Raw genomic sequence first — 14,738 nt, forward strand, 5'->3', positions numbered from 1 at the left:
AAGCAAGCAAAAATCGAGGGAATTGAAAACTATGGCTAAAAACGCTGAGCTTTTCGGAACTCTAAGGGATCATAATCGGTTTTAACACTAAGGTAGATAGATTGGGATTGACAGATAACGATATATGGGTTCTAGAGCTAGAGTACGGCGGTATGACTACGTCACTGTCGTGATCATAACCAACTGTTTCTCGCAACCCTGACCAGTAGGTTTCAACTCTAGCCATGGAAGGGAGAGAACGCAAGAGCTGCACAAGACTCGTCAATACTCATGATCTCGCCGCAGGTAGGTTTCCACTCCTACGGAAAAATCGCCTGTTTCATTCTAGGGCTGATACTTAATGAAAACTTTCGCAACACTAACTATCTAGATCAGATACTAGGTGATCAATCAAGCATACATGCAATAAGAACAAGAATAAACAGAGAACAGGTCAAAATCCCAGATCTATAAACCTAGATGTCTTAATCGAGTATGAGAGCCCCTTTCGGGAACCCTAAGCCCAACTCGGGATCTACTCAGACATGGCTGAGTTCGACATCATCATTGGTTTTAATAAAAGTAATGAAAAACAGTAAAGAAAAGAGATATAGAAAGCTTCTCTATTGAAGAACTCGGACTTGAACAATCTTCTACAAAAATCTCATAAAAACGGCTAAAGGAAAAGGGTTTCTGTAAAGTATCAAGTTTTTTCTCTAAAAACGACCTAAATGACATGTATTTATAGTCTCCAATACTCCATGGTCTCTAGGGTTCCGAAATTGAGGCTGAGAATGACTTTGGGCTTCAGATAAGTGGGCTTTAATTCGGAGATTGATTGCCGCGGTCGGGAGTGCTGTGACCGCGGAAATTGGCTTGTTGGCCGCGGTCGGGAAGCTTCTGACCGCGGCAAATAGCTTGTTGGCCGCGGTCGGGTGAGTTGCTGACCGACTTCGAATGGCTCCGGGGCTAATGAAATATCTTGAGATCCAACCGTTGGAATGTCTCCAAACCAAGTGCATTTGAAAGCTGGTTGATTCTTCTATAAGTTGTCCAATTTTGAGGGTGATCAGACGGTGATAAGGTCTTCGTCTCTCCATGAGAGTTCTGACGGTCTGCATTTATCTAAAAGAGTCTTTTTGTTCCATTTTGTGCCTCTTTATCCCAAATTATACATGAAAAGTCTTTTAAAATCCGGAAACATAGAAATCCTTTGAAAACCTTTGAAAATGGAGTAAAAACACCTGTAAAAGATATTAAAATGATCCATAAAAATGGTCAAAATCCGGTGTTATCAACTCCTCCAGACTTAGTCTTTTGTTTGTCCTTAAACAAAACAAAGGCTAAATCTCGGCGAGAGGTTTGAAAACGCAAAAACTAAACAAAATCTCAGAGACCAAACTTCTAGACCAATATCAATCAGTATGCATCAATCCGGAATAGCCTAGAAAATTCTCACTAGCAATACAGGCATAACTAGTCCGTTAATCTGTCATGCAGAAATCTATGCACCAAGATCTAACTTCCAGTCAACTAGCTCTTAACATTCATTAAAAATCTCGGTGGTTCTCATCAAAGAAAATCTAGGCAAGGCGATCTAGGCTAGGTGTCAAGAAGGATTATTTTGGGGGGTAAGGCTTAAAGTGTTTACGGGTTACCTGAAGATTTGGAGGATGCAGGATATTATGCAAAACCGCAAGAGAGAGTGAAGTTGTTGGTATCCACAGTTTTCAGTCACTTTTTTCTTGACATAGATTCGTGGTCTTCTTCCTCAAGTTCTCTCCAAACTTCCCCAGACTTAGATTTTTGTAAATCTTTAAAAACAATAGCTCCTTAAACGAATAGTGGTTGCTCTTTGCTCCACAAATTTCAACAATCTAAGACTCATTAGGCTTTTTGTTTCCCTTTCTCTTTTCACTTTTTTTATTTTTTTTTTATTTTTATTTTTTTTAGAAAGGGAACATCTTTAGATATAGAGTCTTAGAAAGCACGAATTTACCAGTTAATATCTGTCTTGTAAACCTTTATTATGTTTCTGATACTCTTCCTTCCCAATTCCATTCAGTCTCCTTTGTGAGTGACTGCAAACTGCGTCGCTCCTCTTCTCTCCGACGTTTTTGCACATATCTGCTGATATAAACTAAAAAGAGAATGCATGAGGATTGAAAACAAGGGTTTTGGGTTTAGGGTATGGTACCAGATAAAGATAAACTGGTCATCTAGGACGACAAATAGTGGTAAAAGTGATGGTAAAAGACGTCCTAGATGTGTATGTTGATGCCTGCCAAAAATCAATGATGAGAAAATCAGATATCAATATTAAGTCCAAATAAAATGAGCTAGTATATCCTGTCAGAAAGAATCTCCAAGAATAGAAGTCCTCTGGTGGGAGTTCGTAGTGCAAGTACTCTAGCTACCGCCTAGTCTAGTGCTAACCACAAATGAGCTATCATGCATAGTGTAGAAGTGTGCAGGTCTAAATCATCATAGTTTTGCGTCAAACATTCCTGAAAAATACTTAATGTCGAATAGGTTACATATTAAAATTTAAAAAGTACTTGAAATTTAAAAGCAAAGCAGGAAAATGATTAGTACGGATAGACATCCTCCCCCAGACTTAAATCACACTGTCCCCAGTGTGAAAAAGTTGGTGAGAAGATGGTGAATAAAAGCAAAAGAAAATAAAATAATATAAAAGAAAAGAAAATGATGATAGAACCGTGATGGTAGTAAAGTGTTGATCAATCACTCATCCTCCGAAGTGCCGTCTGCGAACTGGTGCTGCTCCTGTAAGAAGGTGACAACGCGCTCAAAGCGTCGTCCCTGTCTCTCAACTCTGCGCTCCAGATCGGAATGAGTGTGTGATGATGTAGATGATGAGGTGTGGCCGGTCGGAATAGATGGCTGAAAATGAGCACGGGCCGCAGCTGCATCACGCTTCGCCTTGGTCACTATGTATTGGCCAATGGTGAATGGTAGACGAGGTAGAGATGTCAGAAAATCATCGGATACCAGAGTCCATCGTGGGCGTCCTCCGTTGCACAATCTCGGGATAGATGCTGAAGGTAAGCGGACTCGGTGCTCCTCGGTGCCAGTGCAATACTTGTAACCAAACCTGTCTGGATCGAAAGCGGCACGAGAGATAGTGTGATCGCGAGAGAGATAAAGTAGATCATACCAGACATCGGGAAGTGGATCATCAGATGAGAAATCGAATCCTACAGCCTGTAGTATCGCTGTAATAGCACTCCCGAAAGCTGGAGTAGCGTCCTCGCAACCATGTAAATCATGTTTCACCTTCACCATATTCTGCGCTATGATCCATGCAAAGCAAGCAAGTCGTGGGTCGTCCATAAACGGAATCTGAAGTGTAATGAGCTCAGTCTTCAAAACACCTCCCATGTTTGCTCTAGAGAAGATCGTGTGTGCTAAGAGTTTGTGCACAACTCTCACTGCTGGGTGGCTAAGAAGGGCTGACTTCGATCTCCCACTATCATAGGTTCCATGACCCATCTCTCTCCACAGGTTAAGATCAGGTTCATCTTCAAGGTAAATGCCATCAGTGTATGAAAGCTTAAGAGCTTCACAAACCTCATAAATGGTGAGAGAATAAGGCTGTCCGCGGATAGAGAATGACAAGATGCCATCTGATGCTCTGCGGTTCCTCTTCTTCGTGTGGTGGAGTGTAACGGTCGCTAAAAGCTCACGGACTAGCTCGGGATAAGTCGGAAGGTTCAGCTCCATGTAGGGTCTCAGCTTACGTGCATCGATGTACCAGATCACATCCTCTCTGATTCCAAGCATCTCGAGTGTATGATAATCAATGCAAGGCATGGGTTTGATGTTCAGCTTCTTGAAACGCCTTGCATAGTCCAATCTTGGGTTTGCCTCCCTCCCAATGTATCGAATCTGTGGTGGCTCGGGAGGTGCTCGTGTTTCTCTTGAGTGCTGGAGCAATCTCATCACATAGCTTCTTCTTCTCGGTCTGGCTTGGTTTAGCATGTACTCTCCTAGAGTAGCATCATCCGGAATGTCCTCGGAGCTGCCACCAGTGCGACGGCTCCTTCGGGATCTGGTTTCGTCTATTTTCTGCAAAATGAAATGATTCTTGGAAAAAGATTTAATTTGGATGCTGATTTTAACACATTAAGATCTGTTATACTAATACTAGCATAAAGAGATTAATTAAAACCATGAGCAAATAAAATTGATATTAAATCAGAGAAATCAAGTACTTTATGACCAGATTCGGATTTTTGATGTTCTCAACATAGAAATCTTCTAAAAATCGGTTTTTATTAGCAATTTCCATGTAAATTCTAAAGATTACCCAATACTAATCACTAATCACACAAGACTAAATCAAATTCATCAATTTTGCTGTTCCAAATTCGATTTTTATGAAGCATGTAGAATCCAAATTTCAAAAATCTCAATTTCTCTTAAGCTAGGTGCTAAAATCGATTTTTAGATAACCTAAATGGATAATCTATCATTCTTAAGCTATTTCCACCATCAATAGACCAAGATTTTGGGTTTTTAAAGAAAATCCTAAGCTCAAAATCGAGTAAGAATGGTGAGTTTGAGGTTCATACGTTGCTGAAAAGAGAGAATTGATGGCAGAATTGAAATCAGCTTTGAAAAAGAGTGAGGTTTGAGCCAAAAATCTCTTTAAAAGATTAAGAATTGAAAAATGTGTTCTTTCTCCTAAACCTCTAAGTCTTTTGGAAGAGAAGAGAAAAAAGAGTTTTGATCCAAAAAGTTTGTTTCTTTTCTTTAAAAAGCGTTTTTGAAGCAAAAACGGAAAATTTCTGGAAACTTTTAAGTTTACGGGAACTTACCTTTTCTTGTTTGCACATTAGGAAAGTCTAAAACTTACGGAGGATCTTTTCGGGTTTTACCGGGAACATTTGGGGAAGCATCGGGAATCACCGGGAATCACCAGGCAAACATCAGGCAACACCGGGAAATCACCAGGCAACACTGGGAAACGGCAGAAATCCGCGGAATTACCTCAACGACCAACGGCCGCGGTCAGGAGACGCGCGACCGCGGTGGTTGAGGGCTCGGCCGCGGTCATGTTCACGCTGACGCTGTCGATGCACTCTTGGCCGCGGTCAGGTCAGTCGCGACCGCGGCTCTTTTTCCTGCGGCCTTTGTCCAATCTTCTCGTCTTTGCCGGGCCGAGCAGCTAAAAACCTACCTTTTCTTCTTGGTTTTTCTAATTTTCTGATTTTTTTTGTGTTTTTTTTTTTATATAACATACCTAAAACTTAAAAAGAAAAAGAAAGCATAAATTGTAAAAAGGAAAAGAAAACTAAAAGAAAGAGTACCTAAATGGGTTGCCTCCCATTAAGCGCTTTTGTTTTAAGTCGATTTGGTCCTCACTAGTTTCAGTTGCATCTGGTGGAATGATGATCTTGATCTTTGCAAAAACTTTCGGCTTCTCCTTTTCTTTCTCTTTTGGCCTGTTTCCTTTACTTGGAAATTCATCTAAGATAGTAGGATAGTACCTTTTTCGGTCCACATTGAGGAAAACAGCATGCGGGTTTGCGTGATCGATAATTGCTCATATTGTAGCTAGGAATAGTCTCCCAAAAATTAGTGGCCTCTCCTTGTCTTTATCCATCTCCAGGACTTGGAAATCTGCTGGAACAATCTTATCTCCCACTAGAACTTGTAGATCATGAATCGCCCCTTCAGTATCTTTTTGAGATGAATCTCCAAAGATAACCTTAACCGTCGATGTCCTTAAGGTTTTTATGCCCAATTTTTTGGCAAATGTCTTAGACATGATGTTGACATTGGCTCCGGAATCGCACAAGCAGTCTGTAAACTTGATTCCTGAAATGAAACACTGGAAAACAAAACGTCTCGGATCATTGGTAAGCCTTTGAAACGGTGATCGTTCAGGTACCTTAAACGGTGGCTGCTTGGGATCGATATCCTTGTACAGTGGTACAAAGATTGGGGTTTCTTCTTTCTTTCCATCGGTTCCGGCCTCTTCTTCGGGCAATGTGGTTATGGCGTTGCAAAACTTCTTAGGGTTATCTTCAACTCTTCCTGGAAGAACTCCACTTTGCCTCTTCATATAGTCGGCTGTTTGGGCGACTTGCACATCTAATTTTTTTACATGCGAAGATAAAGATTCAAACTTACCATTCAGATCATTGTACATGCAGTCCACTTTCACGTTCACGTCTTTAGATGCTTTTTCGTTCGTCATAACAAGCTGTTGGATTGACTGTTCAAGTCTACCGATTTGTGAAGCTAGCTGGTTCGTTGTGACTCCCTGCTGTTGTACAAATTGATTGTTAAAACCCGTACCTTGGTAGTTATATGGCTGTCGCGGTTGATATGGTACTATTCCTCCAAAGTTTCCACCTTGAAACTTGTTTTGGAAGGATTTTTGCTGAGGTGGGTAGTACTGATCTTGAGGATTCTCCACATTTGGATTGCGGTAAGAGAGATTGTTGTAATTTGCATTCCGGAAGTTGTTGTTGAAGTTGTTGTTGGAGCGATTTTGGTATGGCACCAGTGCTCCTACGTAGTTCACATCTTCTTCTTGAAATGCTTGATTAATGTGATCGATATCACTAGGTACTTCCTCTTCTGCGCCATTGTTGGTTTCACAGGCATGGATCGGGCGATTGTTGCTCTTCAGAAGCTGGCTCACCATGTTCTTCAACTCGATTATCTCCTTGTTGTCTGTTCCGGCTTGCTTCATCGATCGATCGTATTCAGGACAGTCATTGCTATTGGCTTGAGCCAAATCTTCGATGAGAGCTCTTCCTTGGGTTATCGTCTTTTGCCCAAAATCTCCATTGCTAGCTGTATCAAGTGAAAGTTTGTATTTTGGTTGCAAACCTCGGTAAAATGTGCTCAGCAGGCTTGATCCATGAAATCCATGGTTAGGGCAATCACGTTCATACTCCTTAAAACGTTCCCAAGCTTCATAGAAAGATTCAGTTTGCCCTTGTTGAAAGGTTGAGATCTTCGTTCTCAAATTGTTTGACCTTGACTTAGTGTAGAAGTGGTTTAGGAAAGCAGTTCTACATTCTTCCCAATTAGTAATCGATCCTGCAGGCAAAGACTTCAACCAACGGTGAGCTTTATCTGCTAATGAAAAAGGGAACAACTTACACTTTAAATAGTCATGTGGAACTTGGTTTGTTCTCATCATGCTGCAAATTTCTTCAAAAAGCTCGATATGGTCCATTGGGTGCTCAGAAGGAACTCCATGGAACTGGTTTTGCTTCACCAATGAGATGATTTGAGGTTTGACTTCAAACTCATTCCGGTTCGGAAATGGTACTTGAATCGCAGATCGATTCTGAAAATTTTGAGTAGGTGCATCAAAATCAGCTATGCGATGGTTCCTGGCTTGTCTTCGGTGTTGATTTGCTGGCGGAATGGGGCGGTGAATGCGTTCATTCGGCTGCATTGCTGGGTGGTCACCACCGGCTGCATTGATGGGTGGATCAAGGTCTTCACGTCCTTCTCTCTCTCGGTTCTGGTGGTTTCTTGGAAGAATCTCATCCTCCTCTCCATCTTGTCGAGCATGATCACCCTCTGTATGATCATTCTCTTCGTTTTCTCCATGTTCGGACCCGTCTTGGTCCATATTTAAATTTCGATTAATAGGATCTCCAGGCTGGTCGTCGTTGGCCATTCCTTGCGTTCGTCTAAGTCTTCGAAGTTCTCTTTCGTGTCTGTCTATCTCGTCTAGAATTGGAATGTCTCATGCAGGTCTACGCCTGGTATTCATGCAATTCAGAGAAAAACAAAAGAAGGGAAAGATAGTTCAGAAAAACTTTAAGAAAGAACTAGAGATCAGGTGTCTAGAACAGAAGTTAAAACAAGAAAAATAGCAAAAGGCAGCGAAACAAATCCCCGGCAACGGCGCCAAAAATTTGATGACGTTCGTGTCAACTACGTGAGGGAACAAGTTTTACCCTTAACAAAACAAATGAAAGCCGCAAGTGCACAGCTAATCAGTTGTAGTATTTAGGGATCGAATCCACAGAGATTTGTGTGCCTGGTATTCTTCTACGGTTTTTAACTTTATGTCTAGACTAAATTGGTTTTAAAGGTTGGTTGTTTTTCTTGCGAATTAAACTAAAGAAAAGAAAGCAAATAAATCTATCCTAAAAAGCAGGTAAGAAAATCGAATGGAATGCAATTAGAATAGGCAAATATCGAATGAAAGACTAATAAGACAAGTAAGATATCGCATGAAATTTAAATAAAGCAAGTAAATAATGAACTAAGGAAATTGAAATGCAGGTCTAAGAAAGCAAGTAAAAATCGATGGAATTGAAAACTATGGGTTTGGGAACTTTTGGGAACTATGAGCTTTTGGGAACTCTAAGGGATCATAATCGGTTTTAACACTAAGGTAGATAGATTGGGATTGACAGATAACGATATATGGGTTCTAGAGCTAGAGTACGGCGGTATGACTACGTCACTGTCGTGATCATAACCAACTGTTTCTCGCAACCCTGACCAGTAGGTTTCCACTCTGGCCCTGGAAGGGAGAGAACGCAAGAGCTGCACAAGACTCGTCAATACTCACGATCTCGCCGCAGGTAGGTTTCCACTCCTACGGAAAAATCGCCTGTTTCATTCTAGGGCTGATACTTAATGAAAACTTTCGCAACACTAACTATCTAGATCAGATACTAGGTGATCAATCAAGCATACATGCAATAAGAACAAGAATAAATAGAGAACAGGTCGAAATCCCAGATCCATAAACCTAGATGTCTTAATCGATTATGAGAGCCCCTTTCGGGAACCCTAAGCCCAACTCGGGATCTACTCAGACATGGCTGAGTTCGACATCATCATTGGTTTTAATAAAAGTAATGAAAAACAGTAAAGAAAAGAGATAAAGAAAGCTTCTCTATTGAAGAACTCGGACTTGAACAATCTTCTACAAAAATCTCATAAAAACGGCTAAAGGAAAAGGGTTTCTGTAAAGTATCAAGTTTTTTCTCTAAAAACGACCTAAATGACATGTATTTATAGTCTCCAATACTCCATGGTCTCTAGGGTTCCGGAATTGAGACTGAGAATGACTTTGGGCTTCAGATAAGTGGGCTTTAACTCGGAGATTGATTGCCGCGGTCGAGAGTGCTGTGACCGCGGCAATTGGCTTGTTGGCCGCGGTCAGGAAGCTTCTGACCGCGGCAAATAGCTTGTTGGCTGCGGTCAAGTGAGTTGCTGACCGACTCCGAATGGCTCCGGGGCTAATGAAATATCTTGAGATCCAACCGTTGGAATGTCTCCAAACCAAGTGCATTTGAAAGCTGGTTGATTCTTCTATAAGTTGTCCAATTTTGAGGGTGATCAGACAGTGAGAAGGTCTTCGTCTCTCCATGAGAGTTCTGACGGTCTGCATTTATCCAAAAGAGTCTTTTTATCCCAAATTACCTGAAAAGTCTTTTAAAATTTGGAAACATAGAAATCTTTTAAAAACCTTTGAAAATAGAGTTAAAACACCTGTAAAAAATATTAAAATGATCCATAAAAATGGTCAAAATCCGGTGTTATCAGTTAGTTTTAGCCAGATCGATGTGAGTGATTAAAATTAGCTCATGTAGTCTTAATTTTCAAATAAATATCTAATACAAAACTATGAGAGGCTTTGTGATACCAAAAGGGACATGAAAAAATACTTATGGTCTCACGATCCAGACAAATAAGTTTCAACGTAATTACATCTCATGTGGAGACGAAATCACATGTTTTATAATGTTTTTTGCTTCTACATTATTTCATTATGCTTCGATATAAAATGTTATATTTAGAAAATTGAACAAATAAACGTTATAGTCAAGTGATATATTGTGAATTGACCTTTCTCCTCTTTTATGCCACATGATATATTAAAGGGGCCTTGATCAAATATCATCACATGGTCAAGTAAGTGAAACTCAAGACGAAAATAACAAAAACGAAGAAATACTGCTATGGTTACGATGATTAAAAAAAAAACGTTTTAGGTACAGGTCATCATACTAAGCAGCTAAAGTCCATTAGAAACATGAATACTCGCCACTTTTCTGCCTCATGATTTAAACCATTTGCAGATAAATGACTTATATAGTAAAGTAAATGCTGCCTCATTTTTTGGATGGCAGAAGTTTGAGTTGGTTTGCTCTGATTTAGTTTGGTGTGCTTTTGGTTTTTGTTCAATTTTTTAGTATTGCAGCATCAATTTTTGTGTTAGGTTTATATTTTTTTACTTATAATTACCTAATTAGTCTATCATTTTTTAAGCTACAAGCTATTATCTACAGATTAGTAATTTGTCAAAAAGTCATGATAAGGGAAAGTATTATTTTTATAGTTTCCAATGGTATATTTATATACTACTGAAGTTGTTAACTCCACAAAACATTTGCCATAACTACAACATTTTATATATATAATGTTGGTTATACTTTCTAATAATTTTGCATTCATCTAATGATATGCATTTCTATAATATGCAAGTATGAACACATTATACATATATGTGTTGTATATACTCAAAAAACAAATTATAACTTAAAACTAATTTAAAACTAAAAAAAGATTAATGAAAAACCCGGGCGTAACCCGGAGCCAAACCTAGTAATATTAAAATGTGAAAATTCCTCAGACTAGCCTTTAAGGTTAATGAAATGACAAACCTAGCCTAACATATTGAAGGGCTTACTAGACTAACCTTATAAAGTTGGTTTAAGTCTATTTTATCCAGATGTTGAATATTATTACGAAAATACCATTATGATTTTTTTTTATAAATTTTTTTTTCGAAAAAACTTTAATTTCAAAAAAACTTTTTAAAAAATCGAAATTTTTTCTGACGAAAAAAAAATATTTTTTTAAAACAAAAAAAGCAAAAAAAAAATACAAAACCAAAAACTAAAAAAAAAACCCTAATTCATCTTCTTCTCTCTCTTTTTCTCCTGCGCCGTTTTTTTTCTCCCATGGAGCTGCTCTTCTTCTTAACCTTTTCATTCATCTCTTGCTCTCCTCTTTATCTTTTCTTTTGTTTTGTTAAATTTTGTTGTATGAATATGTATTCTTTATGAACTTCAAAGCTTCGATGTTTCAGATCGAGAAAAACACAACTAGTTCTACCGATTTTTTGTATCAAGAAGCCTCCAACGTTTCCAAGCTCGGAGATCTAGATCTTCCTATGGTTTCTACAATTCATTCTGCTATTATCTGAGTTTTTTTTTCATTTTTTCGAATTCTTTGATTTTTTTCTAGATCTAAGTTTTTGGATCTAATATCAACGATAAACTATGGAGATGTGGCAGTTGGCGGTGACTCTTAAGCAGCATTCTCGCCGCGTTGCACACAACCACAGTGGATAGACGTTGTTTCAATGGAATGGTCGGCGGCATAGATTTTTTTTTCAGGTACGTTTGGTAGATATATTTGGAAATCGATTTTGTATTTTTTTGGTTGTAAAGTCATAATGTGTGATGGTAGATTTATTTGAAAAACGGTATGTAGTTGGTAGATTATTAGTTATTGATGGTAGATATATTTAGAAAACGAAATGTGGTTGGTAGATTTATTAGTTATTTGATGGTAAAATTATTTTAAAAAACGATGTCGTTTGGTAGATTTATTAGTCATCAAATGATACACTTATTTGTAAAACGATGTGGTTTGGTAGATTTATTAGTCATTTAATGATAACTTATTTGAATTTGGTAGATTTATTAGTTATTTATGGTAGATTTATCAGTCGTTTATATTTGAATTTTATATATAGATAACAATATTTGTTTATTTTTTTCTGACAGATTATGGACTTTGCCATGGTGAACAAATCTTTGATGGGATATCCAGCACCGATCCGACATGTTTTACTATGAATTGTAGATTTACATTTGGTAGATTTGTTTTGAAATGATGGTAGATTTATTATTAAATTGATGGTATATCTATATTTGAATTTGTAAAAATGATAATTAGATTTTGAATGATAATATTTTTGTTTTCAAATTATATTTGTCGTAAAACATTGATCCAGACATTTCACATTTTTATCACATTTGCTAGTAATGTTATTATTCAATTTAATTTATTTCTTTACTTTCATTATGATGTATATCATAACTGAAATCATTTGACATTGTGATGTTGTAAAAGTTTATGTAAATAGAGTTAAATGTAACAAATATTCAAAAATAAAAATCAAAAGATCATAAGTTAAGAGATGGTTATTACAAATATGACATATATGTTCAAAGTTAATATGAAAAGTAAAGTTATCTTAGAGAAAAGATATATCATAGAAAAAATATTCATGTTAGAAATTTTTGATCATTGATTATGGCATCTATATCGTAAAGAACAATACTCATCTGTGATCGAATCACAGTTAACCGACATAATCTTAGCAAACTCATGCAAAGAAAACGTCAATGGTAACAAAACCAAGTCAAATATAACCATGGAACAAGTTTACCATATGTACGAAACCTGTTTAACATACAACATTCCAAAACAAGTCTACCAAACCGCTGGTTTTTTCGTAGATAGGAGAATATATTTAGGACAAAAAAGTAATTTCAATCCAAAAAGTCAAATGTCTGCCAAACATTAACAACTAAGTCCACCTCAAGCATGGAAAATAACTCTACCATAGAAACAAGTCTACCATAAGCACCTCATATGTCTACCAGATCGAGGTTATCTTTGTAAATACCAAACTTAATTAATCTACCACATGATTATTATAAGAAGTCTACCATACGTACAATAACTCTACCAGATTACATAAACTCTACCAAACTGACAAACAAATCTACCAACATTCTGTAAGTCTACTTCATGTAGCAAATAATCTACCACTTACCGGAAGAAATTTTATTTCAATTTAAATCTACCACACAACAAACATATCTACCACAAAAAACAATAAATCTACCAACATTTTGTAAATTTACCTCATGTAACAAATAATCTACCACTCACCGGAATTTTACTTGAATTTAAATCTACCACAAACAAACATATCTACCACAAAAGCAAAAAATCTACCAACTAAATATAACTCTACCATGAAACAAATATATCTACCGTCACATATTGACAACTTTTTTCACATAAGTCTACTGCCAAAGGACATAAGTCTACCAACTTAGAAATTAAATCTACCTCATTGTCAATAAATCTACCGATAAAGTCAACTATGCGACAAAGTCAACGCTTTCTTTAACAAATCTACCAACACGTTTGACAAGTCTGCCATTTATAACAACAAATCTACCAAAACATAATAAATCTACCTCTCATCATCAAAACTCTACCATGATAAGTCTACCAACATTTGTAAACTCTACCAACATTTGTAAACTCTACCAACTCTCGAATAAATCTACCATCGACCTAATAACTCTACTGACAAAATTTTTGCGTTGACCAAAATTTGATAAGTCTACCGTCAAAGCCTGGTAGACTTATCAAATTTTCAGCGCTATATTTTGCCTACGTGGCATTAAAAAATTAATGGCATTTTCGTAATTATGTTTTTTTCAACAAAGGTCAAAAGGGTGTTTTGGGTATGCTAGGTTAGTTTTGTAAAAAAAATAAAAGTGCGCCAAACAAGTAATATAGATACTTTCTAAGGTTAGTGTAGTAATCCTCCTTATTAAAATTTGTTAACCTTTTTAATTTTAAATATTGATGTGGATCAATAGAATTATCCTTTTTAATCATATGTGGAAATTTTTAAAGGCATTTAGCTTCAACTTTTATTAGTAATAAATAAGATATATACTACATATATAATACAGAGAAATGTGCTAGATTGACTCTAATTTTAGGAAATATTACTAGATTGACTCTAGATTTCTAGTTTTACTAGAATGACTTTAATCTTTATAAGAAAGACCACAAAACCGTGGTTTAGAGTTGATATTCACAGTTATGCCATTTTGATTTATTTTTTCAAAAGAAAATGAGTTAATTACACAGTCATCAATTAAGTTATAAAAAAAATAAAAAATTTCTCTAAATTCTGGGTAATATCGACAAGAATATGGAAGATTTTCTTTCCAAAATTTTTCAGAAAAATCATCATTTCTCCTAGAATCTCTCTCCACGATTTTTAAAGCTAAAAAACCTAAAAACTATCATTTGAAACCCCGAGCACCTCTTTCTGCCCTAGCCGCCGTATACTTGCGATTTCTGTGGCGATTTTGGCTGTCTTCCTCCCGGAATTCGGTCCGCATAAAGTTTCCAGCAAAGTAGACGACTTGTTTCATCTATTCTGGTGGTAAGTTCAACCCGGATTTCTCACTGTTTTTTTTTTGATTTCGACAGTGTGGAAGATGATTAATTCTTGATGGTACGTACAAATTCCTCGTGTTTTCAAGTACAGATCATGTTTTCAAGTGGTTCGACGAAGCACACGCTGAGGAATTGGAGGTAATCACGAAGCAGCAATCGATGATTTTGAATGATCTGGCGGATATCAAACAGGAGATCCATGACCTCAAAAACGACATAAAGGAAATTGTATCTGTTTTCGAAAGTTTCAGATGTAGCATCGTATGAAATTCTTAAATGAATTATTTGTCAGACATATTTCTCATAATGATAGGTTTATTGCACTTGATGGTAAACTTAAATATCGTTAACAAGTTTGCCAAGATGTTATTTTCGAAACAAAAACAATGTAAAAAACGAAAACGTTTACGTAAAATATCAATTGTCGAGATGACACGTCTTGCTGTTGTGAC

General features: G+C 37.1%; 1 non-coding gene across 1 annotated transcript; it reads left to right on the forward strand.

Annotated features, from left to right (window-relative positions):
* Positions 1 to 6,881: 6,881 nt before the first annotated feature.
* Positions 6,882 to 6,988, forward strand: LOC112090066. Its single transcript, XR_002901425.1, has one exon. It is a non-coding gene; the product is annotated as a small nucleolar RNA R71 (small nucleolar RNA).
* Positions 6,989 to 14,738: the final 7,750 nt, after the last annotated feature.

Source organism: Eutrema salsugineum, unplaced genomic scaffold (genome assembly GCF_000478725.1).
Source record: "Eutrema salsugineum unplaced genomic scaffold, Eutsalg1_0 scaffold_11, whole genome shotgun sequence".
NCBI classification, from domain to species: Eukaryota; Viridiplantae; Streptophyta; class Magnoliopsida; order Brassicales; family Brassicaceae; genus Eutrema; species Eutrema salsugineum.